General features: G+C 39.3%; 1 long non-coding RNA gene across 1 annotated transcript in view; it reads left to right on the top strand.

The window, feature by feature from the left end:
• LOC120522405 overlaps nt 1-22,969 on the top strand; it is a 43,560-nt gene that overhangs the window by 360 nt on the left and 20,231 nt on the right. The gene's annotated exons all lie outside the window — the stretch shown is intronic.

The following is a 22,969-nucleotide window of genomic DNA, read 5'->3' as shown; positions in this document are numbered from 1 at the left end:
CTAGTGACAGTCACTTGCTGTGTCACACCAGATGACCAGGACAGTAAGAACTGCTGGTTTGACACTTCATTGTGGCTCAGACTGTGGCCCAGAGGGGCTCATGTTAGATGTGTGTGAAGTGTCACTGAATATATCGATAATGTCACCAATCAGAAGGACACATGTACCCACTGGACAGACAGACAGACAGACAGTGCATGACCTGCAGTGCTTTAGCACCACACACTGGCAGTTCACATCACACATTTGCTGAGGTCTTGTGGGTTCCTTCTTTTCCATCAATGATTTCAAAGTGAACAAAGATTTTGTTTTTCTCTGCAGTCAGCAGATGAGGTCATGACAGCCATGTTTTCTGTCACAGTTTTTAAGATGTTCCTTTCTCTTCCAGGTTTACTGGTTCATTCTCACACTTGCTGTTTCTTTAATGTCTGTTTACGTTTGCTCAAGTTGACTATTTTTGGTGGCTCTAATGAAATCCTAATGTCATGTGTGTTGAAGTGTTAACACTAGAATTACCAGAGTCTACAAAAAAATTCGTACATCCAGCCCATCTTAAAACCATTCTCACTTCTCCGCCACCGTCTTTTGTCTTCTAAATGTGCCAATTAAAAAGAGCAGCAAGTAGTCGGCTATTCCATCCCCAACCGTCGCAAAACGTTCACTAAGTTTTCTCAGCTCATGCCTTGTTTGATTATCTGGGAGTTACTCAACTGCTGGAGTTTTAGAGTGGAAATAATAAACACGCATTTCATGTGTGTTCCGTTTCTACAGTAATCTGTGTAAGCACATTGTTAAAACAGAAACTTTTTCATATTTTAGTAATAAATGTTACAAATGTAGGCATAAACTATAGAATGTGTGATGCCTGATTTCTAAGGATCAAAAAAACACTTTCACAAAAGGTTCAAGACTGCTACAACAGCTTCTGTGGTGTATCGCTAAGATTTGCTTTTCAGATCGTGGCATGCTTACCATGTCTCAGAGACCCCAGCTCAATTCCCCACGGGTAAGGAAATGTTACTTTTTTTTTTTTTTAACCTTTGCCTTTGCTTTCTGTGTGCTGGGGCGGTTATTTATTTATTTTTCTTAAGTAAATCGTTAAGTTTAAAATGTTTATCGCGGTTATTTCTGTTGATTAATTCATGCTTTCATTCATTATAGCTAATACTGTTATCAAGTGGTCGCTAATTTTGCCTGTTGTATACAATCTATATAATGTCTTTATCTCCGCTCTCACTGCCCGCTTGCCTGCATGCAGCATGTGTCGATTGATATATGATTTTTTGTATTTTCTTTTTTACCTCAAACGGACATAAAATTTATAAACTAGTATGAACTGTCAGTTAATGAGATTTTTATATTTTCATGTGGGATGCTCCTATTAAAATATTTTTTAATAATAAAGACTGCAATTAACTTGAACAAGTGTCCTTATAACTGTTCTTATTTTTAAGTTCTGTAAGACAGATCACTGAATAATGCACAGACAGAAGATGATAGATAGATAGATAGATAGATAGATAGATAGATAGATAGATAGATAGATAGATAGATAGATAGATAGATGTGAAAGGCACTATATGATAGATAGATAGATAGATAGATAGATAGATAGATAGATAGATAGATAGATAGATAGATAGATAGATGTGAAAGGCACTATATGATAGATAGATAGATAGATAGATAGATAGATAGATAGATAGATAGATAGATAGATAGATAGATAGATGTGAAAGGCACTATATGAGAGATAGATAGATAGATAGATAGATAGATAGATAGATAGATAGATAGATGTGAAAGGCACTATATGATAGATAGATAGATAGATAGATAGATAGATAGATAGATAGATAGATAGATAGATAGATAGATAGATGTGAAAGGCACTATATGATAGATAGATAGATAGATAGATAGATAGATAGATAGATAGATAGATAGATAGATAGATAGATAGATATGTGAAAGGCACTATATGATAGATAGATAGATAGATAGATAGATAGATAGATAGATAGATAGATAGATGTGAAAGGCACTATATGATAGATAGATAGATAGATAGATAGATAGATAGATAGATAGATAGATAGATAGATAGATAGATAGATAGATGTGAAAGGCACTATTTTATAGATAGATAGATAGATAGATAGATAGATAGATAGATAGATAGATAGATAGATAGATAGATAGATAGATAGATAGATGTGAAAGGCACTATATTATAGATAGATAGATAGATGTGAAAGGCACTATGTGACAGGTGCTGCAGAAAGGCAAGCAGGCAGTGAGAGTACATTCACATGTGAAAGGCACTAGATAAATGGATAGATAGGGAAGGCACTATATAATAGGTAGACAGATACATAACAGTATTAGCTATATAGTAGTTTCGTTTTATATATAATGTATATGTATTTTACAACTCAGAGATTTGTCAAAAAGAAATACATTAAACCATATTTCAATCGACACACGCTGCACGCAGGCAAGCAGGCAGTGAGAGTGGAGATAAAGACGCTAGATAGATTGTTTACAACAGGCAAAAACAGAAATCACTTGATAATAGTATTAGCTATAATGAATGAAAGCATGAATTAATCAACAGGAATAACAGCAATTGACATTTTAAACTTAACGATTTACTTAAGAAAAAAGAAAAAAAAACGCCCCAGCACACAGAAAGCAGACGCTTGCAGGCAGGCAGAGCGGCAAAGGTTAAAAAAAAAATACAAAATTAACACTTCCTCCATGGCGGGGAATCGAACTCCCATCTCTGAGACATGGTAAGCATGCCGGGGTCTAAGAAACAAATCTTAGTGCTATGCCAAGGCAGCTATTATAGCATTCTTGAATTTTTGTGATAGTGTTTATTTGATCTTTGGAAATCAGGCTTTACATATTCTATAGTTTATGGCTACATTTTGTAACGTTTATTATTAAAATATGAAAATGTTTCAGTTTTAACAATGTGTTTACACAGATTACTGTAGAAACGGAACACACATGAAATGCGTGTTTATTATTTCCACTCTAAAACTCCAGCAGTTGAGTCACTCCCAGATAATCAAACAAGGCCTGAGCTGAGAAAACTTAGTGAACGTTCTGCGACGGTGGGGGATGGAATAGCCGGCTGCTTGCTGCTCATCTTAATCGGTACATTTAGAAGACAAAAGACTTGGAGCTGTCAATAGATGGCACTGTGATAATGACGGGTATTAGTTGTACAATGAATCAGTTTTGAAGTGAAGACGCCATTCAACTGGCTACTGACGTCAGCCTCAGGCCCCCCATGACCTTCTTGTCATTATAAATGGCCCACCTGTCTGCACCTTACCTTCAGGTAGTGACCCCTAACAAGCATGAGATGCATTTCACTGCGTGACACTTGAAGCACACAACATTTCATTTAACACACACATTGTATCCAGCAGGTGGTGCACTCTTCGTGGATTGTGTTTGTTTGAATGAGAGCGGACTCGAGCGACACACATGGCGGAAATCATCAGACTAGAGGACTATGGGACAAAAAGAGACAGATGTGTTTATGTGCTTTAAAATGTCGCTTCTACTGCCAAAATACAACGTATAATCATTTATACAAACATATCCAGGCCGAAGAGAAGCCTTAGGAACAGTACAATCATCATCCGGTTCTTCAGTGGGGAGTCCTGACAAATCAAGAGTGAGAGTGGCAGGGCACGTGGAAGGCTTCAGACTTCTCGGTGATTCTTTTCTAATATAAATACTAACATATTTTGTACAATTAGTATAACATCTTGTCAGGTTTGGATAACTGCCACCTGAGCTGTGCTCTTGTCAGACCAGCATAGCACTTTTTACATCTGCTCTACTCATTCATGGCTTCTGTAGACTGTGGCCCTGGCCGTACATATTGATTAGGGCACATCAGCCTGCCTGCGTGTCGTTCACATGATTCTGTCTGTCACCCTGTTAGTGTCACCCTGTCAGCTGGTTTGTGTGATTTCAGCTCTATGACCTAATAACATAATGCGTTTGGAATAAAGCTCTGCAGACTACAGTGACACACTTCTATTACTACACAAATAGAAATGGGCACCCAAAACTTCAATCTGGCTTTAATGCCAACCATATTTAATCAGCAACGGTGGCTGAAGGAATAAACCATTAGAATCAGTGGCAAAGGGCACAATGTGAGCAACAAAGTCACTTCTGCTGGTGTGCACAGAGACCTACTGCTGTCTGCCCAGTAAGCCCACAGCATCGTCAGGTGAATGTGAACAACACAAACAGCACAGCAGCCAAATACACAAGCTGACTGTCATCAGTGTTTAACTATTCTGGTGTTCTTTACTGTAAACTCGTTTATGAATCGTGTGAAATCCACTTGTTGAAGGACATCAGTGCTCGACTGTCGAGTCTGTCCTGTTACATTAATGACCTCAGTCTATTTGACAGCAAGGCCTGCTTTGATAAAGAGATCTCCACGCTGGCATTAGGGACCGGTGAAGATAGATAGAGTGAAAGGCACTTTATGATAGATAGATAGATAGATAGATAGATATGAAAGGCACTATATGATAGATAGATAGATAGATAGATGTGAAAGGCACTATATGATAGATAGATAGATAGATAGATAGCACTTTATTTGTTCCCAGGCTTTTTACAGAAATTCACACTTCTGCTGAATAATTTGTTGACTGAAAGTCCTCAGTGTTGTTGTGTCAAAGCAGAAATCTAAGGCATTAAAGCAGAAAGAATTCAATTAAATCTTAAGAACACAAACATCAGAATCACATTTATTGGCCCAGTATGCACACATAAAAGTAATTTTAATCCTGTTTTGATGGCTCTCCAATTATAAGTTACATAATTGATATAAACACAACTGTTAATGACACACCTATGATAAAAATCAAGAGAGAGAATGTGGAAGCCGTGTGAGCCGAACCTGTTCATCCAGGTTCACCGCATCACCAAGGCACCTGTGAGTTTGCATAACACCTCCGACCTGATGAGGTGAACTATCTGTGCCTGAACTGAAGAAGAGCCAAGGCAGGATGACTAAGGGTGTAACTACTTGTTTGCTGTGTCTGTGTGTAACAGAGTGGTAGCTCCCATTTCAATAAATACACTTGCCCTTCCTGTTTTGAATAGAATAATAAAGCTGGTTTTCCTGAAACCCTTAGACTCAGCCTCTTCTCTCTGGTGCAAGACAGTGGCTTGTGTGTCATATGGTACCAGAAATTGGGTCTTGCACTAATAGATTCCCAAGATACACATAATATCCCACTACCAGTGAAGAAAAATGAGGCTACTGCTTGTGCACATGTCCTTGCTCATCCCTGGGATTTGAAAATGGATCCTCTGCATGAACCAAAGTTTTTCCTATTCTGCTTCAAACACACGGCGGCACTGATCCATGCAATGACTCTTCCATTTCCAGATAGGGACAAGTCCCATTCTCCAGTCAGTTGGGATGACCCGTCTCCCAAATGGAATCACAGATTGCTTGCAAGCAAAGAAGCACAGCCTTACTAAAAGCCTGGAGAAGCTGGTAGGATCTGAGCGGATTGACCAGGCCAAGGGGACGCTCATGTAACACCTGGCTGAGGTAGATAGATGGTAATTTGCAGAGGGTGGGACTGGACCGTGTGTCTGCCTGGGGGGTTCCAACTAGGATCCTGAGCTGTTTCATTATGTGGTGGGTGCGGCAATGTGCTGTACCAGTGGATGCTCCCCAACCTGATCTGACCTGACCTGACCTGAAGAAGTATCTGCAGTGTGCTCCATGTTAAAGATGGCGTTTCAAGGATCAATGTAACTTTTACACAAGAAAAAAACATTTAGCTTCAAAGTGGCATCCAATGACAGACAAAAATAAAGAGCTTAAAAAGACTGAGAGAAAAGACTGGTGAAACTCTAAAAGTAGCAGATCATGTAGAAACAGATTCTTACAGACGGTAGGCTCTGTGAGAAATGGCTGTCTGTCATCAGTGGAGATACAACAGAATACAGTTTATATTTGTATAGCCCAAAATCACACATGAAGAGCTGCAATGGACTTTAACAGACCTTGCCTCTTGACAGCCCCTACAGCCAGGACTCTCTAAGAAGACAATGGAAAAACTCACAAAAAATCTCTTGTAGGAAAAAAATGGAAGAAACCTCAGGAATGGCAGTTCAAAGAGAGACCCCTTTCCAGTTAGATTGGGCATGCAGTGGGTGCCAAAAAGAAAGGGGTCAATACGATACAATACAATACAATACAATACACAGAACAGAACAAATCCTCAAAACAGTAAAAATATAAAACATTTACAAGTATGGAGCACAATTTAACAGTAGATGATATCACATAATATGATTTTGATTTGTTTTGAGTCCTTGAGACGTTACCCATCAACCTGTTTCCCCCAATTGGCCATTTTACAGTTGAGACAGCACTGGGCCAGCCAGTCCGATGAAAGGACCCCTCTACCACACAATTCCTGTGATCTTCCATCAGGGATGACTTTAACTTAGGCAGGCTAAACAACTTGGCAGGTGGGCCGTGGTACCAAGTGCCACATTTGAGTACCAAGAAGAGAAACAGAATAGGAGAGGGTTAATATCCAATTGTAACAATCATGTTACTTAAGTTTTGGTGCTAATGACTAACAACAGCAATGCAGTCTATATTATTAATCAGCAGCTCTAGTAAGGGTGTGCTAAACTGAAGTTGTGAGTCTTCAGCCGTGTTTTGAAAGCTGAGACTGAAGGGGCATCTCTTATAGTAGCAGGCAGACCACTCCACAGTTTAGGGGTCCTGTAACTAAAAGCTCGACCTCCCACTGTTATTTTATTAATTCTTGGAATCCTAAGCAGACCAGCATCTTGAGATCTTAATGTGTGCTCAGGTTTGTAAGTCATGCTAACTTCAAACAAGTAAGCGGGACCTCGGCTATTTAATGCTTTATATGTTAAAAGGAGGATTTTGAAATCTGCCCTAAACTTAACTGGGAAGCAGTGTAAGGATTTAAAAACTGGAGTTATGTGTTTGTATTTTCTTGTTCGTGTAATGATTTTTGCAGCAGCATTTTGGATTAACTGTAGGCTGTATAAAGAACAATTTGAACATCCAGTGAACACCACATTGCAGTAGTCTATCCTACTAGAAATAAATGCATGAATTAATTTCTTAGAATCCTGTTTATTTAGAAAGCACCTGGATTTCCAAACATTTTTAAGATGGAAGAAACATGTTTTGGACAACTTTGTAATGTGTGCTTTAATTTAACGAGCACACGTACCGGTCCCGGGACATAACAGCGTTTTAAAAACGTTACAGTAATGTGTGCATGCCCATCTGCCATGCATCTTGACACCCTACCCATCAAATAAAACTTCAAAGTCTCGTCTTACGGATTATATAAACCATTTTGACACACAACAACCACAGCACTGACACTAAAGCCTTTTTTACAGAGAAGTACATACTTTTAAGAGTTGACATTCCCTACCTTTGAAGACCCCCTGCAAGTCAAACATCAATATTTCCGAGCAGTATTGGTCTCATTCTGTCCGTAAGGCTCCAGCGAATATAATCCAGTAAAACGATTTAGGTCCAAAACACACGATATATCCTCAAAGGGACAAAAACTCTAGAAAACGTTTCATAACTTGAGACCACCTACGTAATTTTTTTTCATTTATATTGATCATATCTGACGTAATTTGTTTCTGTCGGCGATAACCATGCTACCGCATGAAACACGGAAGTGTTAGCTTCTGATCGACACCTAAGTTGGCCAATTACGACGGGTCTGGGGTTGACTGGCACCTCGTATAGCCAACGAGTGTCACAGACAGCTGAAGGATGACGTAAAACTCCAAACCCTGGTAGAATCTACCAGTTTGATTGGACACTGTGACTGACACTCAAAACTTACAGCCAATGAGCAGCCGAGCATTTTGATATGTAACTTGCCATACTAACTTGTAAACAAAGCGATCGAGCTGCGAAGGTGGCATTTGTGCCAGTCTGCAGAGTTGGTGCGTGGTTGTTTATTGTGATTTCGCCAAGTTTTTTCGCATTTTAAATATGAATAAACGTACCGATAAACATAAATAAACGCTCGATTAAATAATAGATGCATGTACGCGTTGTGAAAGTATTCAACCGGCCCAGGAGACGTGTAATGGCAGAGAGCGACGTGCCACACCCTTGTGCTTTCTGCTTGCTAGTGATTGCTGCCATCAAGTGGCACATGGAAAACGCTGAGCTGTGTTGTAACAGTTTGTAAAAGAAATGTATATAGTTTGTGTGCATTTTATAAAAAAAAAAAGTAAAAAATAAAAAATATAAATATATTTTTGGCCCATAAGACTTGTATTGACTATTTTAACATAGAAATGTGTATTTTTTATTGTTTTTATTATTTTTATAACTAATAGAGTGACACTGTATGTAGATATAGGTTCCTTTAGGTGTAAGCTTTCAGTAGAGCCCTCATTGATATCTGTGGGTTGAAGCATTCAAACGTTATTACACTTTTTCCATATGTTCCAAAATGTGGGTAATGGTCCCTCTAAAAAGCCCCTGGACATGCCCACATAAAAACTGGTGTAAAAAAATGTCATTTTTACAGGTATTCCTTTCAAATTTGAAATGTGAGTAGTCAACAAGTTATTCTGTTGGTACATAGTGTGTTTCTGTCCCCACCTACCTACTGCAGCTTTATTTTCCTTTATTTTCATAAAAAAACTTAGACGAGAACAAAAAATTTCATTTTTTTTGTGAGTTCTAATGTGCATAACTTTTGATCAGTCACACCTACAGTGATTCTGACTACTAAGGGTGAAACTAGAGAATGTTACCTTTACAAAGAGACCAAACGTGTTTATACTCCAGATAGTTCAATAACAGCAATGATTCTAATTTGGAGAGGTCGAATTACAAGCGATTTAGCAAAAATGACCCCACTTGATAAGGTTAAATGACATGCTAGAGTCAAAGATAACTCCTAGATTGCGGGCTGATTCAGTAACATTAATGGTGATTCCAACTGAGTTAACTGTTGACAAGATATTGTTGTGATCAGCGTCATTCCCTCCAACAATTAACATCTCTGTTTTATCAGTGTTTAAAGACAAGTAGTTCTCACCCATCCACTCCTTTAATTCACTAACACAACTAATTAAAGACAACATCAGAGACACTTCATTTGATTTAAATGAAAGGTATAACTGGGTGTCATCTGCATACAAGTGAAAATTAACATGATGTTTCCTAATGAGAGATTCCAGTGGAAGCATGTAAAGTGAAAACAGTCAAGGGCCGAGTACTGAGCCTTGCGGGACACCATATTGAACTTCTGTGTACAATGATGGAGTCCTGTCAGCACATTTCTGTACGTATTGGAATCGATTTCATAAATAAGAACTGAACCAAGCGAGCACGGGGCCTGTAAGCCCAACATCGTTTTCTAGCCTGTGCAGTAAAATCAAATGGTCAATTGTATCAAACACTGTGCTTAAGTCTAACAACATAATTACTACAGTCGAGTTTCCTTTATCAGAGGATATCAGAATCTCATTTACGACCCTCGTTAAAGCCATTTCTGTACTATGACCAGGGCGGAAACTAGACTGGAATTTCTCAAATAAATTGGTAAGGTGTGAGTGAAGCTGAATGGCGATACTTTTTCTAGTATTTTAGAGAGAAAGGGTAAATTTGAAATGGGTCTATAATTATTTAGTATGTGTGGGTCTAGGTCTGTCTTTTTAAGTAATGGTTTAATGACTGACACTTTTAGTGCATCAGGTACTGTGCCGTGCAATAATGAACTATTGATAATGTTTAGAACTGGCACCACAAGCACATCCATTGCACATCCATTGCACTTTTTACTAGTTTTGTTGGCACTGGTTCTCGGGAACAAGTACTGGGTTTCATTTTAGAAATTAAAGTTATGACTTCCTGCTCAGCTACAGGATTAACATTATTAAAGTGTTGAATGCAAAGTGAGGCAGGTTCTGCAAGGCTAGTTCGTAGTTAGTACTGTGATGCTGAGATTGGGGATCTTATATTTTAATTTTCTCATTGAAGAAGTTCATAAAATTTGTACTGCTAATATCTGTTGGTATTTTGTTTTTTAGATCAGAATTCCTGTTTGTTAATTTAGCAATTGTTCTAAACAATACCCAAGGATTTTTATTATTGCTATCTATTACTGTAGAATAGTATTCTGAGCAGGCTTTAAAGAGAGCTTTTCTATATTTTTTAACACTCTCTGTCCATGCAATTTGAAAGACATGTAGCTTTGTTGTTTTCCATCTGTGCTCCAGTTTTCAATGCTCTAATTTAAGAGCTCGAGTGTTTTCATTTAAACAGGGAGAGTTTCTATGTACTTTGATCACTTTAGTTTTAAGGCAAGCCTCTGCATCCAGAGCATCTCTCTAGATCACATTATAATGTGATGTTAGCTGATCTAAATTGTTTTCCACGTTTACATTTGATGTTAACTGATCTAAATGGTTTTCCACAATTACAGTCAACTTACTAAAAGTATCGATAAATTTGGAAGCAGAATTACAATCTAGATGTCGCACTGACTTTGTTTTAATCTGTGAGTACGTTGGCAAGGGTAGGACTAAATCAAATGTAATTAAGTAGAGATCGGAAATAATTTAATGGAGTGATATTTAAATTTTGAATTTCAACTTTGTAAGTTATAATTAAATCTAATGTGTGGTTATGATTATGAGGTGGACCCTTGACATTCTGACAAAATGCTACTGAATTTACCAAATAAGTAAAAGTTTGCTAAAAGTGCCAGTTTCTACATCAATGTGTACATTAAAATCCCCCATCAGTACTACGTGATCATAATTTATAGCTAAATCAGATAAAAGGTTGCTAAATTCAGTCATGAACAATGAATATGGCCCTGTGTGGTCTGTACACTAGCACTATAATTGTGTTGGAATCGGTTTTAATATTTAAAATGAATGCCTCAAAGGATGTAAAGTCACCTGAGATGATTTCCAGATTCTTCACCACCATTCTCTGACACATACACACTTACCAAATCCTCCAGCTCAGCTCCAATCACTTCAGTTGAATGTCTAATGCCCTGCTGGAGCTTTCTGAAAATGTGGTTTATTGGATCATTAAGACACAACAAAGAAGTTGATAGTGATGACTGACTGGATCAGATGGCCATAAAAAGACAGCATGAGGTTCTTGACTACTTTAAATAGTCTGAGATTTTAGAGGAGAAATAAGTGCTGACTGCATTTAGAGAAGATGCTTTTGATATTTGTGTTTCCATGGAGATTTTTATCTAGCTGACTTCCTAAGTAATTCTATTCAATGACCATTTCTACCTCTTGCCTCAGAACAAAGTGGGGTGAACATAAAGATTTCCACCTCTTAAAGACAAATCTCATAGTTCATCTTGTCCAGACGCTTTTTCTCTTTTACTAAAGTACATTTTTGAGTGAGTTCTTTACTTTGCTGGAGTAATAACATTTTTAAGTAACTGTACTTTTACTTGAGTACTAGTTTGGATTACTATATCCATCTCTGAAAGTAACAATAAAAACAAGAAGGAGGAATAAATGAAACCTGAAAACAACAATAAAGTAGTGAAATGTCACAAACAGAGCGCTGTGAGCTTTAATGCTGTTTTTGTGGAAAAAAGTCTCAAAATGTCGCCCTCATTATTCAAATCATCAGCCGCTTGTACAATTTTGAGACTAAAACTGTTCTTGTGATGTTTGGCAGATCATAACGATGAGAACAGTTTGTGTCCACCATGGCTGAAGTCTTCAGTAGGCATCTGGTTTTATTTCAGTGTCTTCTGGAATCTCTTCCGATGATGACATGTTGGACTCATTCACTCTGTGAAGAAGGATGTATGTTGGCTGAACAGGACCAGAGAAAGTACAGTCCCCTGCAGCGCTCCTGTGTTGCGGACCACAATGTCAGACCTTGCCCAGCTGGAAGGCACCTATAAAGGAAGGACACGGGGAGAGAGCATATTCAGGGCATTACCTCTCCCATAATGCTAGAGGGCAGCCCCTCTGACTCTCAGCAGGTCCACGGGTTTAGAGCATTGAAGCTGAAGTCTGCTGGGGCCTGTGGTCACCGTCAGGGGTTGCCTGGGTGATTGCTGAGCCCTTGGTTGAAGGTTGTGGATCACTTGGAGCACTTCCATGTACCCTATAAAAGGGGCCACCTCACTCCATTTAGGGAGTCGGGTGGAAGAGGACGGAGTTTGTCAGGAGGAGAGGAGGCAGACAGAGAGAAAGAGAAAAAGAAAGAAGAGAATTGTGCTTTTGTGTTGTCCTTTCAACTGTGCTGTACAGGAGGGAAACAGGGGAAGGCGTTTTAAAATCCAACATGAATTAAATTATAATTAATTGTTTAACATTAGCTGCAGCACCGCAGAGCCTCCTGTGAGGTCAGTGCCATCTGTCACTACATTGCCCGTACCCAAGGGGTTCAGTCGTCCTCGTCACCTCCACAGTCCATAATAAAATCCTGATGCCAGCCTGGAGGATGTCTTAGGCACTGGGGTCTATGGGAAGGCCTTTTTCCTGTCACCCTTACTACATCTGCTGTAGTTGCCCAACTGTCTGGTAACTCTTCACTACCACCCGGTGCCTATCTCACCTTCTCCCTAAACTCAACCATGCAGTCTTCCTTTTTCAACTTTCACCATTTGATCCTTGGCTCTGCCCTCACTCTCTTCTTCTTCTTGATCTCCAACATCATCCTACAGACCGACATCCTATGCTGTCTAACTCCACTCTCCCCTGCCAACACTTTGCAGTCTTCATTCTCCTTCAGATCAACTCTTCTGCATAGGATGTAGTCTACCTGTGTGCATCTTCCACCACTCTTGTACGTAACCCTGTGTTCCTCCCTCTTATTAAAATATGTATTCACCACAGCCATGTCCATCCTTTTGGTAAAATTCACTATCCTCTGACCTTCTTCATTCCTCTCCTTGACACCATACCTACACATTAACTCCTCGTCTCCTCTGTTTCCTTCACCAACATGTCCATTGAGATCTGCTCCCATCACCACTCTCTGTCCCTTGGGCACACTGTTCATTAGCTCATCCATTAAGTTGTATCAACAGTAATTTACAAGTACAGAAGTCTATAAACACTGACTGAGCTTTAGTGGAGTGATGTATGCCACCCACTGCCATTACCCCCCAATTCTGTATTACAAACCCCCTTTTCAACGACATTTTTCAAACAGCACACATTCTGGATTTTAAGTTGCTTCATCTTTATTATTTGTTAAAAATTCCATTAAGATCAACTCCGCCATTTTAGATTAATGCACCGTTTTTGGGTTGAAATGCCATGAAGCTTACATTTTAAGTTGGACCAACAGAAACCTTTTATGAAAATTGATTCAGTCATTTTGGTGTAATTAGCGAACAAACAAACAGACAAGATGAGATCCTTAGTGTGCGAAATGGGTCAGCAACACAACACAAATGTGAGAAATTCAACAGACAGACAGACAGACAGAGGGGTCAGGGTTTTATTTTTGAAGCTCACTAGCATTAAATAACAGGAATCCATTAACAGACACCACTGGCTTTCAAAATAAAAAGTGACAACCGTCCTGCAGCTTCACTTTATTGACTTGCTAAACCCTACATGCTTTATGTAAGCTGGCAGTCATTTTAATGTTTAAATGAAGTCAGATGTTTATTCAGTGTGTGGGTTTGTGAAAGTATTGCACATTTTACAGTTGTAACTTGTATTTTTCAATGTTTAATACTCGGTTTTATGAGCTCATGTCTCTATTAAATCCTCACGTGCTTGAAGAAACTATCAATAATATGTCATAATATGGCCAGTCCCTTTATCCATCTTCCTAACCCGCTTATCCAGGGAAGAGTCATGGAGCAGGAACAGTCCTTGCCCTGGGCACCGGTCAATCAGAGATCTTTGTTAAAATCAGCGTCTCCCATTCAGAGGACACAGCAGTAAAGCCAACAAGTTTACTTCTCAGCAGAACTCTTGTGGTGGTCACCTATTTGTTAGAAAGTTCACAAAGCTTTTCAGTGCCACTCAAATAAAAGTGCAGATGTTTGGCTTGTGGAACCAGTTCAGTCCATTCAGATTTTTATTTTTGTATAGCATCCTCCATTGAGTGCAGGCTCAGAGTGTTGTAACTCTGGTAATACAATTCTAAACTTTACAAATGACTAATTACATAACGAGTACGGATTGGTTTAAAGCACACAACTGTATCTTAATCCGCCACAGCCCTCAATATTGCTGGTACTCTTCGATGTGACCTGCAGAAAGGGGCGTGGCTAAACATGGGGTCGATTTAAATGTTTAATATGCACAGAGGTGTCCCGCCCCCTGTCCCGCATGCTGGTAGTGACAGTCAGGCTACAGCAACTCTAAATGTGATATTCCAGCTTACATGATCTGTAAAATTGGGGTTGTGGGATGATTATAACAACTGCTGAGTAAATCAAGTGCCATAAATGTCTAAATAATATTTTTTTCATCATTTGAGTGTATCAGGTCTCGTCTTTCCAGTCTAGTATAGAGCTCAGCAGAACCCAAACGTGTGATGTCTATGAATTAGAGTGGGAATTGAATGTTTAACCCTGTCCATGTTTAGAGACCACCCATTCCATTTGCTGCAGTGAGGACCTTCTTGAGGAACCACTGGGCCAAGTCGAGTAAAAAGGGCGGGTGTGGGATTACTTGACATTTTTAGTTTATCAGAGTAGACCAGTTAATTAAAATGATAAATATTCTCCTTAACAAAGGGATAGGTGTCTGCTTGTGGGTCTGTGTGTCCACCCAGTTGCTATATCTCTGTTATATGCCATTTGGTATCGGGTTCATGAGAGCAGTGCTAATGTTTGTGATACGCCATTGGTTACAATGAACAATGCAACACCTTTTTTTTTTTTACTAAATGCATTACAAAACCTTATTTTCTGATTCATAAAAGCAGTGATAATGTTTATGTTGCGCCAATTGTTAGAATGAAAAATGTAATCCATTTTATTACTACATGAATTATAAAAATTCAAGCATCTATCTCTGCAGCCTAAAGCTTCCACCCTGGAGCTCCAAGGTGGGGGAGTTGACTCTGTTGGGTGGGAATAGACTCCAGCTGGAGGAGTGACATGTGGAGTTTGCTTTAGAAGGTTAAGCACCTGATCCTTTTCTTGATTATGTAATAAGTGACTAAACTCTTTTGTCTTATATTTTGCTAAGAGAATTGCAAACCTTCAAGGGTCAGCCCCCCCCAACACACACTCTTCTGTTTTATACATTGGTAAGATGATCATGAAACTTCTAGAGGGACCTGACCACCCAGCCCCTTCTCTTCGGTTTTATATCAGAGTAAGACTTCACATAAAAAAGACGCAGAAGGGCACTATTTGTAGAGACCCCCGACCTACAGACCTCCGGAGCTTCACACAGTTACAGTGAGGTTAATGTTATGGTTTTGGAAGGCTTATCTGACTAAAATATTGACGTCTGTCAATTAAATCGACTAACTCCACCCACTTGGAGCTCCAGGGTGAAAGCTCCAGGCTGCAGAGATACCAGACTGCAAAAATCTGATATGGGAGTTGTAAAAGTAATGCTAATGTTAGTAATGTGCCATCTGTTGGAATGAATGACACAATGCATTTTCCAATAGAGTCCAATAGATGGTGCCCTGCAAACAATTCATCTCAATACACTGAAGGTTGGCATTGATTTCTTAGATTTCAACCCGTCTTAGATAAATAACATGGCTAGTCGTAATAAACAAATGGAGACGCACAAGATGCTGTGTCTAATTCGTTATGTAAAGTTACTGGTCAGCATTATAACTGATGTTATTATTTGAGTGTTTGTGCCCTGTGGTGGAGTGGCGTCCCAATATGCGGTGTTGGGGGTCTGTCACTACAACAAGTGCTAGCAGCGAGTGGAATTTGAGCAGAGCAGACCATGCTGCAGAATTAACACCCGGCTGACTGAGAGGACAGGACAGGACAGGATGGGGACTCCCTTTGACTTTGGGCTGCTAAAACTCACACTTGTGCAAGATCAGAGTTCAAATGAAAGTGAAGGCAAACTCCTTAAACTATTTACGGCTACACAATGTCTTGTTTAATTCATTTAAGTTAAACATTCACATGGAAAGAAGCACTAAAAACGAGTGCCTGATGGCCTTTTTTCTGTTGCTTTCTGTTTCATTAACTGTGTGGTAAAGACAGACCCGTTACAGCGTGAATTTTACAATAAATTAGTCTCATTTGGATTGTCTCCGATATTTTAGCAAATGTTCATTGAATTCATGTTCAGATGTCGTTGGGCTTCATCACTAAAGTGGCAGCTTTGAGTCAATACTTTCATGATTTTATTTCTGATTAATCTGAAAGTTGGTGGGTGTGGGAAAAAAAAGGCCCACCGGCTCATCAGTAGTGCTGGTTACTCTGACTGGTGAATTTAAACAGACCCCTTGTGAATGTGAGTGTGTGTCCATCAGTGGTCTCGTGCCCCACCCAGGGTCTGTTACTGACCTTCATTTCTTTTTGAGGGCTAATCAAATAAAAGTGTGAGTGATGACATGACATGAGAGACGAGGGGACGTCACATGGACTTCATATTAACAGACCACCTGTGTAACAAAAATAAATACACACTGGCACAGAGAGCTAGAAACACTCGTACAGACAGCAACACTTCACTAAAGTGTCAATTAGGACAGAAGTGATGACGAAACAAAGCCCCCAAACTCATGCAAAGTCCTTCACACAACGTAATTAAGTGTAATTCATGGGAATTGAATCAAAAACGCTGACATACAGGCAAGAACTTCTCCTCACTTAGATGTCAGTCAGCCGGTCAGTCAGTCAGCCATTACACCATCAACATACCTGGAAGAGGGTCTCTCTGAATTGCATTTCCCATGATTTTTGCCATCTTTTCCCATACAAGTGTCTTTTTTTTGGGAATGTTTCTTCTGTCTTCTTGGGAAGTCAAGGCTAGGGGGCTGTCAAAACATTTTGGGTTTTACAAGAAATAAATTGATGTTGTTGTTTAATAACTGCAGCCTTTAGACAGTCAGGGAAGACCCCAATATCTAATGATGAGTTCACTTTGTCAAGTACACCATCATTAAGGACATTAGGAGACTTTTGGACTGGCCAAGGACACAGGTGGAGGGTTTCAATTGATAAATTATTCTGCGTAATTCAGGTAGATCTATTTGACTGAAGTTATTTAATTTTCTTAAAAGGGCATGCTGGGGATTAACAGTATTAACTTTGGGGGTATGTACTTTATTATTTCTAATATTTATTCTGTGTTTATAAAATATGACAGTAGCCTCTCAGGTTTCACTAGTAGTTTTTATGAGGCATTTCATTGAGTTAGCTGGTTTAGAAGATGATCAAGAGTTGAGAATAAAAGTCATGGATTACAAGCATTATCATTTAATTTTAGAGAAATAGGACTGCCTTCTCAAGGTTGACTGCATTGTTATATTCAGTTATTTGTGCCTTCAATATTTCATAGTGGACTATCAGTTCAGTTATTCTCCATTTATGCTCAATTCTCCTGCATATCCTCTTTAAATCAGACACAGTATGATGGAGGATTTCTTAACTGTCATTTCAGGGGCTGCTATGTCAGCTGCAGCTCTCACCTTAGCATTACAATTTTCCACTTCACTGTTAGCCCTGTTAGCTTTATTAAGGTAAGCACAACAATCGGACTGATTGATTTGGAAATTACCAAACATTAGAGCAGCAGATTTATCAAAATAATGTGTTTTAAGAATATGCTTCTCATTAATTTTAGCTATCAGAATTTCTACATTAGATAATATGCAAAAATGGACTGATATACCAATCTCTATGACCTACTCACATCAACTTTTAATCCTTTTGAAATCATGAAATCCAGCATGTGTCCTGCCTTATGTGTGGGTGGGCTGAAGTGATGACTGAGATCAAAAGAGTGCAGCAAGTTCAGGAATTCTCTTGCTTTCGGGTCACACTGGCTAGCCATGTGAAAATTGAAACTGCCTACAATTTGGAACCTGTCATAGTTAGTTATTATTAAAGAAGCTAAGTCTGAGAATTCCTCAGTAAGAGACATTAGATTTTGGAGGTCTATAGATGGTCAATACAAGAGAGGTCAACACTCCTTGAATAACTGTTGAATAACAACAGCATGATACTTGAAAGATGTGAAAGTACCAAAGCTGATATTGTTACAGTTTAATCAGCTCTAGTAAATACTCACTAAGCCGCTGCAGTTTTTTCCTTGGTGAACCGAATGAAGAAAACTGTAATTTGGAGGTGCTGCTTCAATTAACACTGCTGCACCATCTGAACTGAGCCACGTTTCGCATCGTGAGAGAAAGTCAACTTTCCTATCACTGATAAGGTTGTTAATATAAAAAGTCTTGCTGATTAATGCTGTAATAGTTAGTAAAGCCACGTTTAAGATCTTGAAACATCAAAACTGACTGGGAGTGTTAAAGCAGCTCAAATAGTATTTAAATTATACATGCTTATGCCATTTTGTGCAGATTTTTTTAATAAATAGTTTGTTGTTATAGTTCTAATACAGTGCATTTCTAAAGGCGAAATGGTAATTAAGCTATTTGTATTTATACCTCTTTGTCCAGGTTTCATTATTATTGTGCTAATACAGTCTAATACACATCTATAGGTGAACTCACTACAGAATGATCATATCCTAACACAGCATTATAGTAAACATTAGGACTAAAATTACGTAGTCAAGAGAGACAGATTACTTGTCAGAGAGGATCCAGGAGCCCAATCTATTTGGATGAAGGCCATCATGTCTGTAGAAAAGCGGTCTCACCCAGAAGAGGTTCCTGTTGTCAAAGAAGTCAATGTTTTGCCTTTCACAGAAGGTTCTCATCCATGTGTTTAGGGTCAGGAGTCAACTGTAGGTTTCATCTGATCTGACTAGTGTGGGAAGTGGAACTGATACAGTGATTCTCACAGCTAGGGTCCTCTCCTTCATTGCCTGAATGAGGATGTTCTGACTGTCAATGTTAAATGTCACTGACATCAGCGTGGATGACAATGATAGTCCTGCCCTTGTGTTTCTCAAGGACTGTTGGGGCTACTTTTTCTACATCTTCAACTCGTGTGCCAGGAAAACATGATACAAACATTTTATGGTCAGGTAACCAACCGTAAGTTCATGTGGTGCACGATCGAATCTCGTTAGTATGCATCGTGGTACACTGCAGAGCTATAGCGCGTCTTTAGTGAAAACAGCCGTGTCAGATGGGGTTGTATGGATTGATTCTAAACGCGACTGAGAGAATGAAAAGTGAATTAAAAAAAAAAAAAGCTAACCTATACAAGGATCATAAATTGCACCGGCTGTTACAGACTGAAATCAAATGTATGCTTTTATTCTAAAACAGTAAGACTAAGAGCAGTTTACTTCTCAAAACGGAGGGGCGCAGGATCGAACTCGTGACCTCTTCATTCCCAAGCGGGGGCTGAGTCTATTGAACCACAGAGGCAGTAACAATAAACTGGTGTCAATGTTGCATGTTAAGGCGGCTTTTTGTTTCTGCAGTTATATTTTTGAATAAAAGTGCAATTGTGTTATTCTTGTGAAAATGTTTCTTTGCTATTTGGACTTCAGGCTTCATACACTATATAGTTTATGCCTACATTTTGTCATCTACTACTAGAATATAAAAAACATTTCTGTTTTAACAATGTGTTGACACAGATTACTGTAGAAACGGAACAGACATGAAATGCGTGTGTTCCAAACAACAATCTATTATTTTCACTCTAAAACTCCACTTCACTCCCAGATACTCAATCAAGGCATGAGCTGAGAGAAGTTCGTGCACGTTCTAAATTGGTGGGGGGATGGAATAACCGGCTGCTCCTAGCTTCTCTTTATCAGCACATTTAGAAGACAAAGGGCGCTGGCGGAGAGGTGTGAAGGGATTTAAGAAGCGATTTAAGGTGGGACGGAATTACGAGTTTTTTCGTAGGCTCTGGTAATTCTAGTGTTAAATGGTCCAGCTTGCTTATCCATCCCACTATATTCTAACTACAGGGTTACGGCTGGAGCCACTCCTGGCCAGCACAAGTCGCAAGGTAGGAACAAACCCAGGCAGGGTGCCAGCCCACCGCAGGGAACAGCACAATTTAGGATTGCCAATGCACTTAACCTGCATGTCTTTGGGAGGAAACAGGAGCACCCGGAGGAAACCCACACAGACACGGGGAGAACCTGCAAACTCCAACTCCACGCAGGGAGAACCGGGAAGCGAACCCAGTGCTCCTTACTGCGAGGCAGCAGCGCTACCACTGCACCACCATGCCGCCCTTTGAGCTTATCATTACATACAAATCAGAGTGCACATTAAGAACATACGATTCTGGGTTGCTTATCAATCTAAGGATTCATAAAATAACCTTTGGGAGGTCGAGCTTTTAGTTACAGAACAACAAAGCTATGGATTGTTTTGTTGGCTACTATAAGAGGTGCCCCTTTAATCTCAGGCTAAAGACTCACCACTTCAGTTTTAGCACACCCTGACTAGAGCTGCTGATTAGATGTTCAGACTGCATCTCTGGTGTCAGTCATCAGATTAGATTAGATAAACTTTACTAAGTCTTTGGGTAAATTTAGAGTACTAAAGTTTAAGTAATACAGTATTTATAAACTGTTACCAGGTCTCCTCTATTCTGATTCTCTTTTCAGTATCTTGATGTGGCACAACTTGTCTTTAAGAAAGATGCCTGATAAATAAAGAAGACCAACTACACTGAAGTCATTTAAGTTACTTGAAGCCACATGTGATTCACCCACCACTGTCAGGTGGTTCTTCCTATAAAGACAGACTGACAACACAACAGGGAGCAGTTCAGTTGATGTAAATCAGTGAAATAGAAAAGAACCCACAAAAATAGTGAATCAAGTTTGTTGTCGTGTATAACACAGTAAAGTTCTCCTCACTCAGGTCAATGATGGGATATCAGCACATTGAAAAGGCGAGCTTGACAAGTACTGAGATGTTAGTTTGAAGGCCGGTAGTGTTCATGGTAAAACTGTGAAATATTTTACGACTTAACACTAGAATTACCAGAGCCTATGAAAAAAATTGTAGATCCGGCCCACCTTAAATCCATTCTCACCTCTCCGCCAGCGTCTTTTGCCCTGTAAATGTGCCGATAAAGACAAACAGCAAGCAGCCGGCTATTCCATCCCCTCATCGACTTAGAACGTGCACAAACTTCTCCCAGCTCATGCCTTGATTGATTAACTGGGAGTGAAGTGGCATTGTAGAGTGGAAATAAAAGATTGTTATTTGGAACCCACGCATTTAATGTGTGTTCTGTTTCTACAATAATCTGTGTAAACACATTTTTAAAACAGAAATATTTTTCATATTTTAGTAGTAAATGACGAAATGTAGGCATAAACTATATAATTTATGAAGCTTGAAGTCCAAAGATGAAATAAATATTTTCACAAAAGGTTCTAGGAAAAGACGACAGCTTTTGTGCCGTAGCGGTAAGATTTGCTGACTTGCATTCAAGGGGCCCCGGTTCGAGCCCGACTCACTCCTATATTTGCCCGTTTTCAGTAGTGAGCTGCTCTTATTGTTAATATTATACAGTGCACACATACACTTGGTTTGCATCTGTAACACACCGTGTACATTTATAGGACTTGTAAAATTTACCATTTTTTTTTCACTTTTATTCTCTTTAAATCACAATTACAATACATACTAAACACCCCCCAACCAGTTTTTATTTGAAACTGGGAATAACTGGAGATGTGAGTGGTGTTTTGAGATAATGGAACTGGACATTCTCTGATCTGGTGGGATAAAAGCTGACACACAAACGCTGGTGAATCTGCCTTCTTCATATCTCACCTTCACTTGATTTTTTTTTATTCAGTTTTATTGAGTGCTCCTGCTCATGCTGAATTAGTATGCACCTTATGGTCCATGATGTAAAAAAAACAAACAAAAAAAAAAAAAAAGACATAGGTATATATGATATTTGGAATTATTCGTTTTATGACCTGTATAGTACATTTCGGAAAACTTTGTGGCACAGATACAACATTATTCATATTACAGTAATCCCTCGCTATATCGCGCTTCTACTTTTGCGGCTTCACTCTATCGTGGATTTTTCGGTGGTTCGCAGATTTCTGCGGACAATGGGTATTTTAATTTATGGTACTTGCTTCCTCGGTTTGTTGCCCAGTTGATTTCATACAAGGGACGCTATTGGCGGATGGCTTAGAAGCTACCTAATCAGATCATGTATTACATATTAACTAAAAATCCTCAGTGATATACGATGTGCTTCCCGTGCGGTGCTCGATTGTTTGCTTGTCTCTGCCTCTCTCTCACCCTCTCTGACATTCTCTGCGCCTGACGGAGGGGGTGTGAGCAGAGGTGCTGTTTGCACAGAAGCTGTTTGCCTAGTGTATACGAACGCACCTCTAAGAAATGCCGGCCGCTTTATCGCGGTGCTTCCAAAAACACACTTATTGATTTTTTGATTGTTTGCTTTTCTTTGCGAGCGATCTCTCTCTCTCTGAAATTCTCTGCTCCTGAAGAGAAGAAGATATATTTGCATTCTTTTAATTGCGAGAAAGAACTGCCACCTCTGTCTTGTCATGGAGCACAGTTTAAACTTTTGACTAAAATGTGTTATTTCATGTCTAGAGGGCTCTAATAATGTTAACAGTGTGGGAGAGTTTCTAAGGGCTTAAAATATATAAAAATAACCATACAAACATATGGTTTCTACTTTGCGGATTTTCATCTATCACGGGGGGTTCTGGAACGCAACCCCCGCGATCGAGGAGGGATTACTGTATTCATATTCATTTGCATAACATCTTGCGGTTTGTAATCAGTGACCATGTGGTTTTTTTTTTC

Source organism: Polypterus senegalus, chromosome 2 (assembly GCF_016835505.1).
Source record: "Polypterus senegalus isolate Bchr_013 chromosome 2, ASM1683550v1, whole genome shotgun sequence".
NCBI lineage: Eukaryota > Metazoa > Chordata > Cladistia > Polypteriformes > Polypteridae > Polypterus > Polypterus senegalus.
Note: the sequence above shows the minus strand (reverse complement) of the source record. Positions and strands in the feature narration are given on the sequence as shown.